Raw genomic sequence first — 17,169 nt, forward strand, 5'->3', positions numbered from 1 at the left:
TTGCTATTGCATACTTTAAATGTTGTCAGCTTTTCAGAGCCACCAGCTGGGAAAGATTCTTTTAGATTGAGCAAAGGAAGAAAAGTCTCATTTCCTAAGCAGCCTCTAGTGGTCATGTGACTCTCCCTAAGTACACCAAAATCTACTTGCAATCACTTAGATTTTCTAGGAGTCACTTTCAAATCCTAGAAAGGTGTCACCTTTTCATTCTCTTCATTCTGTGCTTAGCTGGAATTTCTTGAGAGGGTAGCTGCTCACAAAGGAGATAATTGGGGGGGGGTGTCATGAAAATGGGAACCTGGTTCAGTTAGAGAGACTCAGTCATGAGAAAAGTGGTTCAAGAACAAGAAAGACAGAGAAAATCACGAATACATAGGGAGAAAAGAGAAGAGCTTTCCAGAAATACTGGATTCCTTGCAGAAGCATCACATATCCACTCGGTTTCCCCAGTGTCTTCTTTCAGTACCAGAAGAGGATGGCTTAATTACTAGGCTGCCTCTGCTTTTGTTTTCAATTCATCTTCTGGCCTGAAACTCAGAGTCTAATGAAAGGAAGACTCTGTCAACCATAGCTTTAACCATCTTTCTGAAATAAATTCCGGGTTTTGTAAGGTCAGGTATGTCCCTTACCTGATTGTAATAAGATCTCACCCCAAGTTTCATAGTTCTAACGAATGTTTGCTATATATTGCACAATAGTCCACCAGATGAAACAAAGATATTTAATAGACTAATTTTCCCTAAAGTAAAATAAGAGGCTTTAATATGATGGTATTTTGGAAACTGAGGATTTTGAGTTCAGAATGTGACATTTCTTTTCCAGGTAATGTGCATTAAGAATTCACAGAAATTTAATTCAAAAACACCTATTTTCATTGATCAGGAGGTCTAGAAAATACAAAAAAATCAAATATATTTATTAACAGAAAAAAGTAACGATAGCCTAGTTAGTTCTGAAGACTAGGGCATAAATCATTACATTGACATATATATATTCTTTCAGCATTCAGAAGACAAGGTTAAAATATTATATATAAAAATATTCGCAGGAAACAGAAAACAAAAACAAATCCAACCTTCCTTGGACATAGTCAAAATGTTCCTACCTGTTGTAGCGAGCCTTCCATAAAATAGGGTGATCGCCCATAGTACATTTTCATTATCATTTTCATTTGTGATTCCCATAAGAATCTTATACATTTGCAGTCGATCCACATATTTCCAGGGATTGATGATTATTGTGTTATCCTCTACTGGGAACTCTGTTATGCTCCCTTTAATCTGGTCCCAAAGTGGAAGATATTTGTCAATGTCATCTGTGAGAGATCCTGAACTTTGGGCCAATCCCTCAGAAAAGAAGGTTAGGAAGAAAAAAGTGTGAATAACCAAATAAGACCCCATCTTCTCACTGCCCATAGTGCTTGAACTTGTCTCAAACAGGAGCAAGTTATATAGCAGTGAATGTCAAACATGGGTTTCAATGTCAGGGAAGGATGTGTCTGTCAACAGACACTGATCAACCAACAAAGGCAAAAAATAAATCAGTGTGATCTACCATTATAAGTTAAGTAAATAACAAAGACCAAAGTGATTGCAAAGTGCTTCCAATAAATAATCTGCACACATCATTCCCTTCAGAAAGTCAAATAGTCAATATTTTTCTGTAGTTTAAGTTACATAAGCATTTTCAATTTTTCTAAAGCATAGCCTCAAATGTAACCCACATGAATACTTTTGGTCTCATATAAAGACTATCACTGAGCTAATGTTAACAGAAAAGAAAGAAAGAGGAGGCTGAGAAAGGAGAGAGGAAAGGGCAATGGAGAAATAAAACATTTTCCCTTGGACACACTAAAAGAGAAATGATCAATTCTTCTTTATAGTCTGTTATTATTCACAATGTACTTTGTTTTGTGCCTGACTCATATATTAGGATTAGCAGTCAAGAATACAGAAGTGTAAGCAATGTCTGTATGCCAGATGTTCAAAAGTTTACTAGGCACGCACCCCATAAAAGTTTATTCATGTCAAGTCAATTCAGAACGACCCTACAGGACAGGATAGAACTGTCCCTGAAGTTTTCTAAGACTAACTCTTTTTCCTGGAGCTGCTCTGCCTGCATTTACTTTTTTTCCTTTAAATTTATTATTAATTAATTGGGAGTTAATACATATATCATATCATTCCATAGTTCAATCTTGCCAAACAGAATTGTACAATTGCTACCACAATCAGTTTCCAAACATTCTTTTTTTCTTGGACTCCTTGACATTGTCTCCCCACTTCCCCCCAACTGTACACCCTTCCCACCAAAAAAACTCTTATTCTACTTGCTGTCCCTATAGGTTCACCAATCCTGAGCTTCATATGCCAAAAAATGGAAAACCATATAACACGACTTCAAGAGGTGACCTCCAATGACAAAACACCTGTGAGATACATCCTAATATGAACACAACAAAACAAAAATACAGAAAATTTTGAAAGCTGGATACGGTCCATCATGCATCAGAGGGGGATCAACTGACAAAGTTAACTGTTCATAGTCAGATCTATGACTTTGATCTTCCAAACTCATCTCTCCAATGTGCTCTATTTAGTAGCCGTTTTCATGCACCCCTCAATTGTGCACAGAGGGAGCTCACTGGAGGTTTATTTCCTGTGTCATTCCCAAATGAATCTTGGGCTCTCATTGTCATTCCTGGTCTGCCAACCAGATTGTCACAATTTGGGCTCTGATACTAATCCCTCCTTCAACTTCAGATTGTATAATTTACAATCCTTAAATGACTGATGATGGGGTGCTTCTTCCATGTGGAGTTAGTGATATCTCACTTAGATTGCTGCTTATTTGGAGACAAGCCTTTAAGACTCCAGACACTATTTTATCTGATAGCCAGACACCCTCCAAAATTTTCACCAAATTTTGTTACAGCACCCCATCTCTTCTAAGTTCCCTTCCTGATGGCGAGTATAGAGCTGGGCCATGATATACGAACTAATTGTTCTTAAGTTGGAGCTAGAATTCAGTGTGAGCTCAAGAACCAGTCCTAGATCTTTTTTTTCCTTTTACTTTATTATTACTTGGGAGTTAACGCATATGTCATATCATTCCATAGTTCTATCATATCAAGCAGAAAAGAAAATTCTCTAAAATTGATTGTGGTAATGGCTATAAAACTCTTTTTAATATAATTGACCTATTGGCTTGTATGGGATATGAATTATATGTCAATAAAACTGTTAAAATTATTGAAAAGCAATGATATTATGTTGAGGACTAAGGTGCATCTGATTGAAGGCATGGCATTTTCAATTGCCACATATGTATATGAAGCTTGAACATTGAATCAGGGAGATAAAAAAGAGCTGATGCATTTGAACTACGGTGTTGGTGAAGAATGTTGAAAGTCCCATGGACTTCCAAAAGAACAAGCAGGGCTGTCTTGGAATAGATATAGTCAGAATGCTCCTTGGAATCCAGGAGACTTTGTCTCACATACATCCGGCATAGTGTCAAGAGAGGTCAATCCCTGGAAAAGGACATCTCACTTGGGGAAGTGGAGGCCCATGAAAAGAGGAGGATCCTTGAGGAGATAGACTGACACAGTGGCTGCAGCCCTGGGCTCACACAGGGCAACAACAGTGAGCATGGCACAAGACCGATGAATGTGTCATTCTGCTGCACAGAGCGTAGCTAGGAGTCCGAGTCAACACAATGGCACCTAGCAACATTCTGGGTGTACTTTTGGTAAGGCAGATTGTTTGTTCTTCCCGCAGTACATGTGCTTTGCATTATTCTTTGACATCGCCAAAAGTAGAAGTCTCAATTATTCTGCAGTCTTCCTGATTCATTGTTTAATTTTCACAAGCATATGAGGTTATTGCAAATATCATGGCTTGGGTCAAACGCTCCTTAGTAATCAAGTGACATCTTGGCTCATCAACAAATTAAAGAGATTGTGTGCAGCACATTTAACACAATTTGATTTCTTGACCTCAGCTTCCCTGAGCCTTGACTGAGAATCCAAGCAACGGGAAATCCTCAGCACCGTCAACACTGTCTGTTTCCCATGATGCACCTCGGTCCAGTTTTGGAGATCTTTATATTTTATTGACCTAAATTTGCAATTCATACGGAAGACTGCAATCCCTTAGCTTCATCAACAAGTGCTTCAAGTTCTCTCAGTTTCAGCAAGCGAGATTGTGCCGATTGTGTGTTCCAGGTTGTGAAGGAGCTTCCCTCAATTCTTTTTCTTTAAGAGTCTCCATTTTATTTTATTTTTATTTAAATAATTTGATTGGGGACTCGTAAAACTCATCGCAATCCATATATACATCCATTGCATCAAGCACATGTGTACATTTGTTGCCCCCATCATTCTCAAAACATTTGCTTTCAACTTGGGCTCTTAGAATCAGCTCCTCATTTTTTGCCCTCCCTCCCCGCTCCCTGTCCCTCATGAACCCTTGATAATTTATTATTATTTTGTCACATCTCACACTGTCTGACGTCTCTCATCACCTACTTTTCTGTTGTCCATCCCCCAGGGAGGAGGTTATATGTAGATCCTTGTAATCTGTTCCCTCTTTCTACCCCACCTTCCCTCCACCCTCCCGGTATCACCACTCCTACCACTAGTCCTGAGGAGTTCATCTGTCCTGGATTCCCTGTATTTCCAGTTCCTATATGCATCATTGTACATCCTCTGGTCTAACCAGATTTGTAAGGTAGAATTGGGATCATGATAGTGGGGAGAGGGAAGTAGGGAGAAGCATTTAATAATTAGAGGAAAGTTGTGTCTTTCATTGATGCTACACTGCACCATGAGTGACTCATTTCCTCCCCGCGACCCATCTGCAAAGGGATGTCAAGTTGCCTACAGATGGGCCGTGGGTCCCTACCCTGCACTCCCCCTTATTCATGATGATATGATTTTTTGTTCTTCGGTGCTTGATACCTGATCCCTTTGAGCCCTCGTGATCACACAGGTTGGTGTGCTTCTTCTATGTGGGCTTTGTTGCCTCTGGGAGAGATGACTGCTTGTTTACCTTCAAGCCTTCAAGACCCCAGGCACTATATCTTTTGATAGCCAGGCACCATCCGCTTTCTTGACCACATTTGCTTATGCACATGTTTGCCTTCAGCGATCATGTCAGGAATGTGGGTATCCTGGAATGTCCATTTAGTCGAGCAAAGTGTTTTTGTATTAAGGGAGTAAGTGAGTGGGGTCCAATGTCCATCTGTTGCCTTACAACTAAACCTATAAATATATGCAATATATATATATTACACATCCTCGTATATAAATATATTTACATATGTACATGCCTGTATTTAGGCCTCTATGTATGCCCTTTTCCTCCTAGCTCTTTCCTCTGTTTCCTTTTACTTTCCTCTTGTCCCACTGTCATGCTCAGCCTTCATTTGGGTTTCAGTAATTCCTCTCGGTTACATTACCCTTGGTCACACCTTCCTACACCCTCCTCACCACCGATTTGGATCACTTGTTGTTCCCTTGTCCCTGGGTTGGTTAACACCACTTCTGTTCCCCCACCTCCCCCTTTCCTATGTCCCCCCAGGAACCATCGTTCTGTTGTTTTCTTCTCCACATTGTTTATCCAGCATATCTTACCTAGATAGACCTGCAGAGATAGAAATATGCACATAAATACTCGACAGGGCCAAACAAAGTGACACAGAAAAACAAAGTGATGACAGCAGCAACAACAAAAAAGCCGATGATGTACAAAATCAAAAAGAAAGAAAAGCCTGTAAATAGTTCAAAGCCTGTTGACATTTAGGAGTGTTTGCTGATTGGGTCTGATGGGGCGCCACACCCTGTTCCCAAAGTCTATTTTTGATATACCTTCAGAACTTCCTTTGTCTGCTCCCCTTTCTGTTCTATTGCACACCCTTAGTGTTTTGCCTCAGTGTGGTGGAGTCAGCTCAGTCACACATCCCACACTGTGTCTCCAGTGTTGTCCCATGTAGGGCTATGGGTCAGTGTGGGATGTTGTGTCTCATAGTGGGGCCGGCCATATTGTCCTCTCTGTGCATTGGCTGCTCTGAATGGGGCTGTTGTCCTCAGGGCTTGATGTGCCAGGGTGTGCTCCACTCCCTTCCTCACCCTTCATTTGCTTCGGTTTCCATCTCTGTATGGTAGGTGGGTTCCTTTCCTCCACCAGAAGTTCTGCTGTCAATCTCTATGACACACCCTTCCATGGTGGGGGTCAGGCTGGTTCTGGTTGGGGCCGGTTTTATAGTCCAATCTTTATGGATTCCATGGGTTACGTTGCCCTCCTGGTTTGGCATGTAATGGTGGGGTCTGTATGCACATTCCAATTCTGTGGGGACACAACCAATACTCTCCCCCTGGGTGGGTTAGTGCCCTGTTCCTCCCATGTCATCATCTCAGTTTCTCTCCACCCCCATTCCCCATTCTCCCGCCTCCTCCTTACTCCTTTCCCCTTATTTATGTTGGACTCACATGTACCTCCCTGGGTGTGATCTGCCCTCCCCCTGACTACCTTTGCTTCCACCTGTGAATTGTGAGATAAATGTCCATTCTTTTATTCCTGCTGTGCTGATTGTACTTACCTCAGGGGACTCAGGTTGTACCTGTCCTTTTGAGATTGGCTTACCTTGCTTAACATGATTCCTTCCAACTCTTCCTATGAAACAACGTGTTCCATGTGATCGTCCATGCTTTTCAGTGCTGCATAGTACTCCATTGAGTGTATGTACCAGAGTTTACTAATCCAGTCGTCTATCGATAGAAACTTAGGTTGTTTTCAAGTCTTTGCGATTGTGAATTGCGCTGCAATGAGTATTGGAGCACAGATGACTGTTGTTACCTCCTCTCGTTATAGGCCCAGTAGAGGGTCATAAGGTAGATCAATTTCCATTTTCTTTAAGAATCTCCAGATTGCTTTTCACAGTGGCTGTACAAATTAGCATGACCACCAGCAGTGGAAGGGGGTTCCTATTTCACCACAACCCTTCCAACACTTGTCGCTCTCTGATGTACTGATTTAGGCTATCCTCAGGGGTGTTAGGTGGCATCTCATGGTTGTTTTAATTTGCATTTCTCTTATGGCTAATGACTGGAAACACTTTATCATATGCTTGTTGGTCATATGTGTCTCCTCCCTAGTGAAGGTTCTTTTCAGTTCTTTTGCCCACTTCCTTACGGGATTAACTGTTTTCCTTTTATTGCAGGCCATGAGGGTACTTTAGATTTTAGTAATGAGCCCTTTGTCCAATGTGCCATTACTAAAAATCCTCTCTCAGTCTGTGGGTTGTCTTGTCATCATCTTGGTGAATCTTTTGAGGTGCACTGGTGTTTTATTCTTATTAAATTACATTTGTTGATTTCCAGTTCACCTGTGTGTGTACCCTTCCCTATTGCAGTGAGCCTATGAATTCCCTGAGCCAATGATGACATTAGGTTTGTCCCGGTTCCCCCCATGGTCATGATGGTTTGGGGCTTTACTTCTAGGTGTGCGATCCACCTTGAGTTTATTCTTGTGCATGGGTGAGGTAAACATCTTGTTTCATTTTTCTACATGTGGATACCCATTGTTTCCAGCACCACTTGTTAAAAATGGCATCAGCTTCCCACTTGATAGTTTGGGAACCTTTGTTGAAGATTAGTTAGTTGTCTATATGCTGATGGTTTTATTCCTGGGCTTTCTGTTCTTTTCCATTGGTCTAAGTATCTGTCATTGTGCCAGGACCATGCTGTTATGATCACTGTAGCTGTGTAATAGGCATTAAAACTGGGTAAGGTGTGTCCTCCAAATTTGTGCTTCTTCTTGAGGAGTTCTCTGCTAATTCTGGGCTTCTTCCCTCTCCATGTGAAACTAGTAATCAGTTTTCCCAATTCTTTGAAGAAGGTTGTTGGCATTTGAATCAGAATAGCATTGAACTTGTAAAGGGCTTTGGGTAAGACTGTCATCTTTACGATGTTAAGCCTTCCAATCCATGAGAATGGGATGTTCTTCCATTTGTCGAGGTCACTTGGTTTCCTATAGTAGGGTCTTGTAGTTTTCCTTGTATAGGTCTTTAGCTTTTTCTGTTAAATATATTCCTAGGTATTTCCGTTTGTTCTTAGCTACGGTGAAGGGTACTTCCTTCTTGATCTCTTTTCCATGGTCCTGTCTGATGTGTATAGCAACTTCTGTTTGTTGATCTTGTATCCTGCCACTCTTCCATATACCTCTATCTCTATAAGTACTCCAGCTGGGGAGCTTTTGGGGTTTATAATGTACAGGATCATGTCCTCTGCAAATAGCGATAGTTTCACTTCCTTCTCTCCCATTTGGATCTCTTTCTTGTTCTTCTGCTGTCTTCTGTTGTTAGCTAGACCCTCCAGTACGATACTGAATAGTAGTAGGTCAAGGTGCATCCTTGTCTTGTACCCTTTTTCAATGGGATTGCTTTTGTCTTTTCTTGATTAACTATGATGTTGGCTGTTGGCTTTTCATAGATAACTTGTATCAGCTTGAGGAATTTACCTTCCATTCCTATCTTTGTGAGTGTCTTGATTAGGAATGGGTGTTGGATGTTCTCAAATGCTTTTTCTGCATCTATGGATATTGTCATATCAATTTTATCCTTTTTCTTGATGTGGTGTATAATATTGATGGATTTTCAGATGTTAAACCATCCCTGCATCCCTGGGATGAATCCTAGCTAGTTGTGGTAGATGATATGTTTTATATACTTTTGTATTCTATTGGCCAATATTTTGTCAAAGATTTTGGCATCTATGTTCATTAGAGGTTTCAGTCTGTAATTCTCTATACCTGTGGGCTCTTTGCCCTGTTTGGGTATCAAAGTTCTACTGGCTTCGTAGAATGAGTTTTGGAGTTTGTCATCCTTTACTATGCTATGGAATACTTTGTGGAGGATCGGTATTGACTGTACACTGAATGCTTGGTAGAGTTCTGCTGTGAAGCCATTTAGCCTGGGGGCTTTTTTATTGGTAGCTTTTTGATGACTCTCTCTATTTCTTCCTTCACTATGGTTGTTTATTTTTAAGTTCTTGATCTCTGTCTGAGATAATCTAGGGAGGGACTGTTTTTCCAAGTATTTATCCATGTCTCTTCCACGTTTCTGAATTCATTAGAATACAAACCTTCATAGTACTTTGTGATTATCCTTTTAATCTCATTGGAATCTGTTGTAGTTACTCCTGTTTCATCCCTCATCCTGGCTATTGATGTTTGCTCCTTCTTCTCTTTGGTCAGATTCACCAGCAATCTATCAATTCTGTCGATCCTTTCATAGAACCAGTTTTTGCTGTGTCTATCTTTTGCATCATTCTATTGTATTCCTAATGGTTTAACTCTGCCCTGATTTTTATTATTTCTTTTCTCTTATTATTGGAGGGGTTGTTCTGCTGACTCTGTTCTAGTTGTTGGCAGTTTTGTGATAACATTTGTCATATGCCTCTCTTCTTTTATCATATATGCATTTAATGACATCAAGCTACCTCTGATAACTACCTTCGCAGTATCCCATAAGTTTTGATACATTGTATTCTCCTTCTCATTAGTTTCTAGAAACTTTGTAATATCCTCTCTAATCTGGCCCTGTACCCATTCATGTCACAGAATATCATTGTTCGTCCTCCAATTGATTGCCCTTGCCTTTCTGGATGTCTTCTTATTAAGCCCCACCTTTATGGCATGGTGATCTTAGAAATATGTCTGAATAATATCTATGTGTTTGAATGTACTCAGGCTTGACTTGTGTCCCAGCATGTGGTCTGTTCTTGAAAATGATCCATTTGGGCTTGAGAAGAATGTGACTTTTTTTTTTTTGCGTTTGGATGGAAAGTTCTATAAATGTCTATCAGGCCCATTTGCCTAATTATATTGTTTAGCTCTATAGCTTTTTTGCTGAGCTTCCTTTCCAGTGATCTCTCTTTCTCTGAGAGCAGAGTGTTAAAATCACCTACTATGATTGTTGAATCCGTGATTTCTTTTTTCACCTTTTTAATAGTTTGTTTGATGAAATTCACCACTCCATTGTTTGGTGCATAAATATTCCAGAGCCTTTGAGAATTATGTAGTGTCTCTCTTTGTCTCTTTTTATGGTTTGAACCTTGAGGTCCATGTTTTTGGAGATTAAAATTGCCACTCCTGCTTTTTTTAAGTTGCCATTTGCTTTGGTATACGTTCCTCCAGCCTTTTAGTTTTAGCTTATTTTTGTCTGTGTGCTTAAGGTGTGTCTCTTGCAGGCAAAAGATTGTTGGGTTGTTTTCTGAGCTAGCCTTCCAGACTTTTTCTTTTATGTGCGAATTGAGTCCATTGGAATTCAGAGTTATTACCACAATCTGTGGATTCATAGTTATCATAACCTGTATTTTGTTTGGGGTGTTTTCCTATCTCCCTTTATATCAGTGTGCTGTGTTTGAGTGGCGAGTGTCTATCTTGTCTTCTTTTACCTCTGAGACCCTGTTGTCTTGGCAATTGTTGCTGGCACGTTGGCTTCTGGAAGGAGATGGGTTTTATGGTGGTCTGCTCCTTGTTCTTGTTGGAGGTTGATCCTCAGGCCATAGTGAGTCAGCCAGTATCTTCTACAGGGTTGAGTGTATTGCCAAATAATCTTTGAGTCTTCCCTTGTCCTGTAAGACCCTTATCTCCCCATCTATATTAATGAATAACTTGGCAGGGTAAAGGATTCTGGGGGTGGTGTTTTTTCTTTCACCTTTTGGAAGATGCTGCTCCACTCTCTCCTCCTCTTCATGGTATCTGCTGATAGGTCTGAGCATACTCTTACCTGAGCTCTTTTGCATGCGACTGTCTTCCTTTCTCCTGCTGCTCTTAACATTTTCTCTTTCTCCTCAAAGTTGTATATTTTTACTATTATATGTCTTGGCGTGTTCTTCTTGGGGTCTAGTCTAGCTGGTGTCCTTTCTGCTTCTTGTATGAGTACCTGGTTCTCACTCATTAGGGTGGGAAAGTTTTCTTCCAGAAATTCCTTCGCTATCTTGGTTGTCGACTTGTGTGGTTTGTTTTGCTCCTGTAAACCAATTATTCAAATATCATTCCATTTCGTAGCATGTCATTGATCTCAGGTTATCTTCTGCTTCTCTAGTTTTCATATCTGACTCTCTTTCCCGCTTGAGTAGGTCAGTTTGAGTGTCTTCGAGATCACTGATATGGTTATCTGCCTCCCCAAGCCTAATCGTTAATTCTGTAACCTTGTGTGTGGCTTCTGCTACCTCCTCCGTTAGCACCTGTATTTCCCTTTGGTGTGTGGACTTCATCCCCCCTATTGTGGACTTCATACCCTCTATTGTAGACTCCATCTCCTCTATCATTACATCCTTATTTTGCGTTGCTTACCTCAGGTTCTGTATTACTCTGAGCAAACTTCTGAAGATTTCCTTCTGTGACAGATCCGTTTCTGATTCTTCTATGAGAGACGTTAGCTCTGCTACTGTGTTTTGTCTCTCTGATTTTTTTGTTGTGCGTGATGTTGTCTGTTGATTTTTCCTCCATCCTTTTGTAGGCCCCACGTTTCTGGGAGACCAGGGGGCCCTTAGGACATTCTCTGTGTTACTACTAAGGATGCTTTCAGGTGGCTGCTTGTGACCCACTATAAAGATGGATCAGATTGCTGTATAGGCAGAGTTCTTCAAAGGCTTAGTGGCCAACAGTGGTGAGAAGTTTCAGTGACTGGAGTGGCGGATGGAGCCTCAATGAATTCCCCTAGGCTGCTCTGACCTGGTCTGTCAGAGCACACTTAGAAGACTTTTTTCTTGTTTATTGAAAAAAAAAACAATTAAGAGAGAAAAAGAAAAGGGAAAAAGAGGAGAAAGAAATAAGTAATGCTAATAATAAAAAAGTAAAAGTAAAAAAGAAATGAAAGAAAAAAATTCCTCCTAATTTTCCCTCCAATTTCTAGAGATGCTTAATAGAAGGCGGATGTGAGGGAGGCCTTACTCCCATGGGAAGTGGTGCTGATCTAGGACTCTGGAGCCAGCCAATGTGAGGGGAAAATTGCTCTTCTGATCAAGCATGCACTCCCCAGGTCCTTGCAGGCCTGTAGTGTTAAGCTTGTAGACAGAGGCTACACTGGTGGGAGATGTGCCTCAGCAGTGAGCCTCCTGCTCCAGCCAGAAAGGGCTGGAGCAGCAATAGGTGCTGTGGGAAACACTGGAGGAGGCACCTGCCTCCTATACCAGCAGGAAAGGGCTCAGGCAGGCAGGCATAGAGCTCAGGCTGCTGGCACTTGGAACCCCTCAGTGCACCACAGTGTCATGGGCCTGCTGAAGCAGACAGCAACAGCTCCAGCGGGAAATGCCAAGCCATGTTGTTAGCCTTCTTAGTAGGTAGGAACACTTAACGTCTGGGCCATTGGTACTGTGAATGGCACAGGGCTCCGCAGTACTGTGGGCCAAGCCAGGACTGGACAGCTGTGATTCCCACAGGAAACAGAGGGCTGTGGTAGCAGCCCTCCACATTGGGGGGAATGTGCTGGGGCAGGCAGGCTTACTGCTCCAGGCCACGGTGCTGTGAACGCGCAGTGTCCCACAATGTTACGGACCAAGCTGAAGTGGATCCAGCAGAAACGCAGGGCCGTGGTTGTCGGTAGAAGTGGAATAGGACCCGTAAGCGGGCACGTGCCAGCGGGAAGTGGGCAGTGCTGGTGGCTGAGTGTGAGAGCACGCTGCAGTGCAGTCTCCCAGGCAGGGAGTGGGAATGGGAGGGAAAACGGGTTGCTGATGATGGGGTCCCAGGCAGTAATGGGGGTGGATTGTCCCCCATGCAGTTCACCCAGCCAGCCACACATAGATTTCAGGTCAGTTACTGGGGCTCTGGGTGAATGAAGGGAGGGACCGGAGCCCAGGGGTTGATAGGTGCCACATGGGGAGAGGGGAGAGGGGAACTGCAGGAAAGGGAAACCTCTCCTGGTGGGGTGCCACAAGTAGGAGCTACGTAGGGGGTCCCGCCACACTACTTGTGTCTCAGCAGAGCAGCCCAGCAACTCCTGGCACTGAGGCCAGGCCTGGGGGCGGAGCGAGTCTATCGCTGATCACAGCAGCGGCGGTGGCGCATGCTGGGGTCGCTCAACCTGATGAGCCGAGATGTCCCAAGAACCAGATCCTGGATCACTGAGGCCCGGCTCAGGACAAATGTGTGGGGTGCTGTCCCAGGGGGATCTTTCACACACCAGACTCCTTCCACTCAGCTACCTGGACACTAAACCTGACTTGTTCGAAAGAGCCCTCGGAGTGTGCGGCTCACCTAGTCTGCCATCTTGACTCCTCCCGCTTTCCTCAAATCTTAATTGCCACACTCTTCTTCATATAATTCTGTCTTGTGGATTATTTGCTCGACGTACAGATTGAATATATATAGGGAAAGCATACAACTCAGATACACACCTTTCTGACTTTAATTCAGGAAGTATTCTTTTATTTTGTTCAAACAAATACCTCTTGGTTTGTGTGCAGATTCCTCATGTGCTCAGTTAACTTCTGGAACTCACAGTGTTATTCATCCAAACAAAAACTACAGACTCACTGCCATCAAGTCAATGCCGACTCAAAGTGACACCTTGTGAGTTACTGACACTGTAACTGAACTGCTTGGGTTTCAAACTGTCGACCATGAGGACTGAAGCCCAAAGCATAACCACTACACTACCAGGGCTCTAGTGTGTCACACAGTCCATGCAGTTGAATGCCTTTGCATAGTCAGTAAAACACAAGTCAACATCTTACCAATATTGTCTATTTTCTCAGTCTTCATCTGAGGTCAACAATGATGTCACTCATTCCACATTCTTTTCTGAATCCACGTGGAATTTCTGGCAGCTCTCAGTCAATTTACTGCTAAAACTGATTTTGAATGCTTTTCAGTGGAATTGTATTTGTACGTGATATTAATGATATTGTTTTGATAATGTCTTCATTCATTTGGGTCACTTTTCTTTCATGTGTACAAATATGAATCTGTCCCAGTTGCTTAGCCAGGTAGCTCTCTTATAATTTTTTAGCACAGGCCAGTGAGTACTTCCAGTGGTCATGGCCCATGGTAACTATTCTTTATGTGATGAGCATTCAGCAATGCTTTGAGTCTGACTAACTTTGGTTATGGAAAGCTTAAATTACTAGTTCTCATAGATATAATTTCCTTTATGCCACCATACACACAAACATACTTCCAGTCCATGCCCATTATGAAAGAAGTAATATAGAGGCAGCGCGATGGGTGGATAGTGGCTGCCTGGGCCCAGTAGAGGTAGCGGGTCAGCACCCTGAGCAGCCCGAGCCGTTTATCCAAGCTCTGGCTGCAGCATCTCCAGGTGGCTATCCCTGGTCACCCAATACCCCATGGACACTAAGAATATTTCCACTGCTGTGACAAGGCTACAAGCCAGTTATTCAGTGGGATTTGGAATTCCTGGAGTATTGCCTTTCTGAACAGGTGGAAATAATTTCTTTAAATTCTCTCTTAGTTTTACATGTCATTGTGTTTCAGAGGAACATTAAGAAACCATAACTAACTTTAGTAATGAAGTCTTGAATTGTGATCCTTTATGAAGATTTTACTGCCAAAGAAAATCTGGACCAAAAAATTAGTGAAGTTTCTTCTTAGGATGCTGAAAATGCCTTCTATGTTGCAGACCGTGATGACATCCTAAAAATATTGAAAAGACATTTAATACGATTAAAGGCTCGTCCTAACGTCCCTCCTTTTGATGCTGTCAAAGGTCATGATAGTAAGGTGACAGTGAAGACCCAAGGGGCCCTTATTGCTATCCCTTTCCAAATTGTCCCACTGTGCTAGCACAATGGAAATATGATTGGTGCAGACCTTTGATGTCTCTTCAGAGAGACTAATCTTTGGACATCCTTGTAGGCATGCACCTCAAATTGAGTATGCTGTCAATGGATTTAAGCTGATAAATTCTGACAGTGAAGTCCAGTTGATGAAAGTACCCAGAGTACATCCAAAGGCAAAGTTGGTTTTGGAGATTGACACTGATGATTCGAAAGCCATTTGTCACCTCAGTTTTCCATCGAGTGCCTCGCTTAAAATGAGTAGGACTTCTTTGGAATGGGTTAAAGACCTAAACATTAATGTCATTGGTGTCAACTTCCATGTGGCAAGTGACCCAGAGACCTTCATGCAAGCAATCTCTAATGCCTGCTGTGTCTTTGATATAGAGCTGAAGTTGGTTTCAGCATGTATCTGCTGTATATTAGTGGTGGCTTTCCTGGATAAGAGGATGTGAAGCTTAAATATGAAGAAATTGCTGGTGTAATCAATCCAACATTGGACAAATATTTCCTTCAGATTCTGGACTGAAAAATAAAGCTGAGATGGATTGATATTATGTTGCCTCTGCTTCCACCTTTGCTGTAAATATCATTGCCAAGAAATTTGTATTAAAGATGCGGCTGGATCAGATGAAGAAAAATCAAATGAACACACATTTACTTATTTATTTATAATAGTTTTATTAGCACTTCATCCACATATCGTACAATTCAATAGTTCAACCATATCAAGAAGAGTTGGACAATCATTACCACAATCAAGTCCAGAACATTTCTTTTCCCCGTATTCATTGTTATTCATGTAATTTTTTTCAATTTTGGAAAAATAAGCACTACAAAACATTCTCCAATTCAACAACTTCTACAAGTATAATTCAGTGCCATTGATTATACTTTTCATGTTTCAAGAAATAATCATTCAATAAATAGCCCTTATTGCTATCCCTTTGCAAATTGTACCACCACTACTAAAATAAACTCAATGTCTCTAAGCAAAATTTCTTCCTCCTTCACTCATGGTAACCATAGGTCAAGCTGGATTTCTTTGTCAGTAGTTTTCTTGATAGAGTATTCACATATCATATACTTCTGTAGTGAAACAGCTTCTAAAAAGGCTTGTCTTTACATTATCACATTCTCCCCTAGTGGTCCCTCCCTCACCGTTATCCATGGATCACTCCTCAGTTATTGTCTTGTCTCTATGCCTCCACTCCTGCTGTGCTCACTAAACTGGGAGACTTAACAGTAACAATAGAAAGAAAAACACAAAAGGAAATAGAAAGAAGGAAACAATAATAATAATGTAAAGATAAGTTTAAAAGTATAACAGTATTTAAAAGCCCAGGAAAGAAATATCTGTTTGGCAAAATTTGAGAAATATTTGAGCATTTGGGTTGGATCGAGAGAGGTCGTCAACTGAACAAGAATCATGTTATTGTATGGTTTGATTCACCATAATCAAGTTTGCAATAATCTCTGTCTGATAGTAAAGCTGTTTGAGTCCCTCACCTGTGACTAGAGAGGATCTGCCAAAGGCTCAATCTAACTAGACACTCTGCAGATGGATTTTGGGTGCCCACCATCCTCTATAGCAGTGGTTCTCAACCTTCCTAATGCTGTGACCCTTTAATACAGTTCCTCATGTTGTGGTGACCCGTCCAACCATAAAATTATTTTTGTTGCTACTTCATAACTGTCATTTTGCTACTGTTATGAACCAGGTGACCCTCATGAAAGGGTCATTCGACCCCCAAAGGGGTCGCAAACCACAGGTTGAGAACCGCTGCTCTATAGTCTTCTACAAATTGGGTGTTCACAATTTAAGCTCTGATATTTCTCCCTTCCCTATATTTGGATTTTACTGTTGTCATCTTTGGGTCACACAGGCTGGTGTGGCCTTAGTTGACTCTTCAGTTAGGTGGCTACATGTTTGAAAATAAGTCTTGAAGACCACAGACATTATTCTGATTGATAGCTAGACACTATCTGTTTTCTTCACCACACTGTGCTGTAGCACCCTTACCTTCACTTATTATTTCATGAAGGCGAGTATTGAGCAAGTCCAAGGTGGTAACAAACCCAGGGACAAGGGAACAACAAGTGATCCAAATTGATGGGGAGGTGGGTGTGGGAGGCCTGGTAGGGCATGATCAAGGGGAATGTAACAAAGAGGAACTGTGGAAACCTTGGTGGGGACTGAGCACAATAGTGGGACAGGAGTAAAGTCAAAGCAAATAAAGGAAAGAGCTGGGAGGCAAAGGGCATTTATAGAGGTCTAGATAAAGATATGTATATAGGCAAATATATTTATACAAGGATGGGGAAATAGATCTATGTGCCTATATTTATAGGTTTAGTATTAA

At 41.6% G+C, this 17,169-nt stretch overlaps 1 pseudogene; it reads left to right on the plus strand.

The window, feature by feature from the left end:
* The first annotated feature begins 12,553 nt into the window (after positions 1–12,553).
* On the plus strand, positions 12,554–15,459 carry LOC101655426 (annotated as a pseudogene).
* Positions 15,460–17,169: the final 1,710 nt, after the last annotated feature.

Source organism: Echinops telfairi, unplaced genomic scaffold (assembly GCF_000313985.2).
Source record: "Echinops telfairi isolate 266 unplaced genomic scaffold, ASM31398v2 ScPeMD7_3533;HRSCAF=4204_0, whole genome shotgun sequence".
NCBI lineage: Eukaryota > Metazoa > Chordata > Mammalia > Afrosoricida > Tenrecidae > Echinops > Echinops telfairi.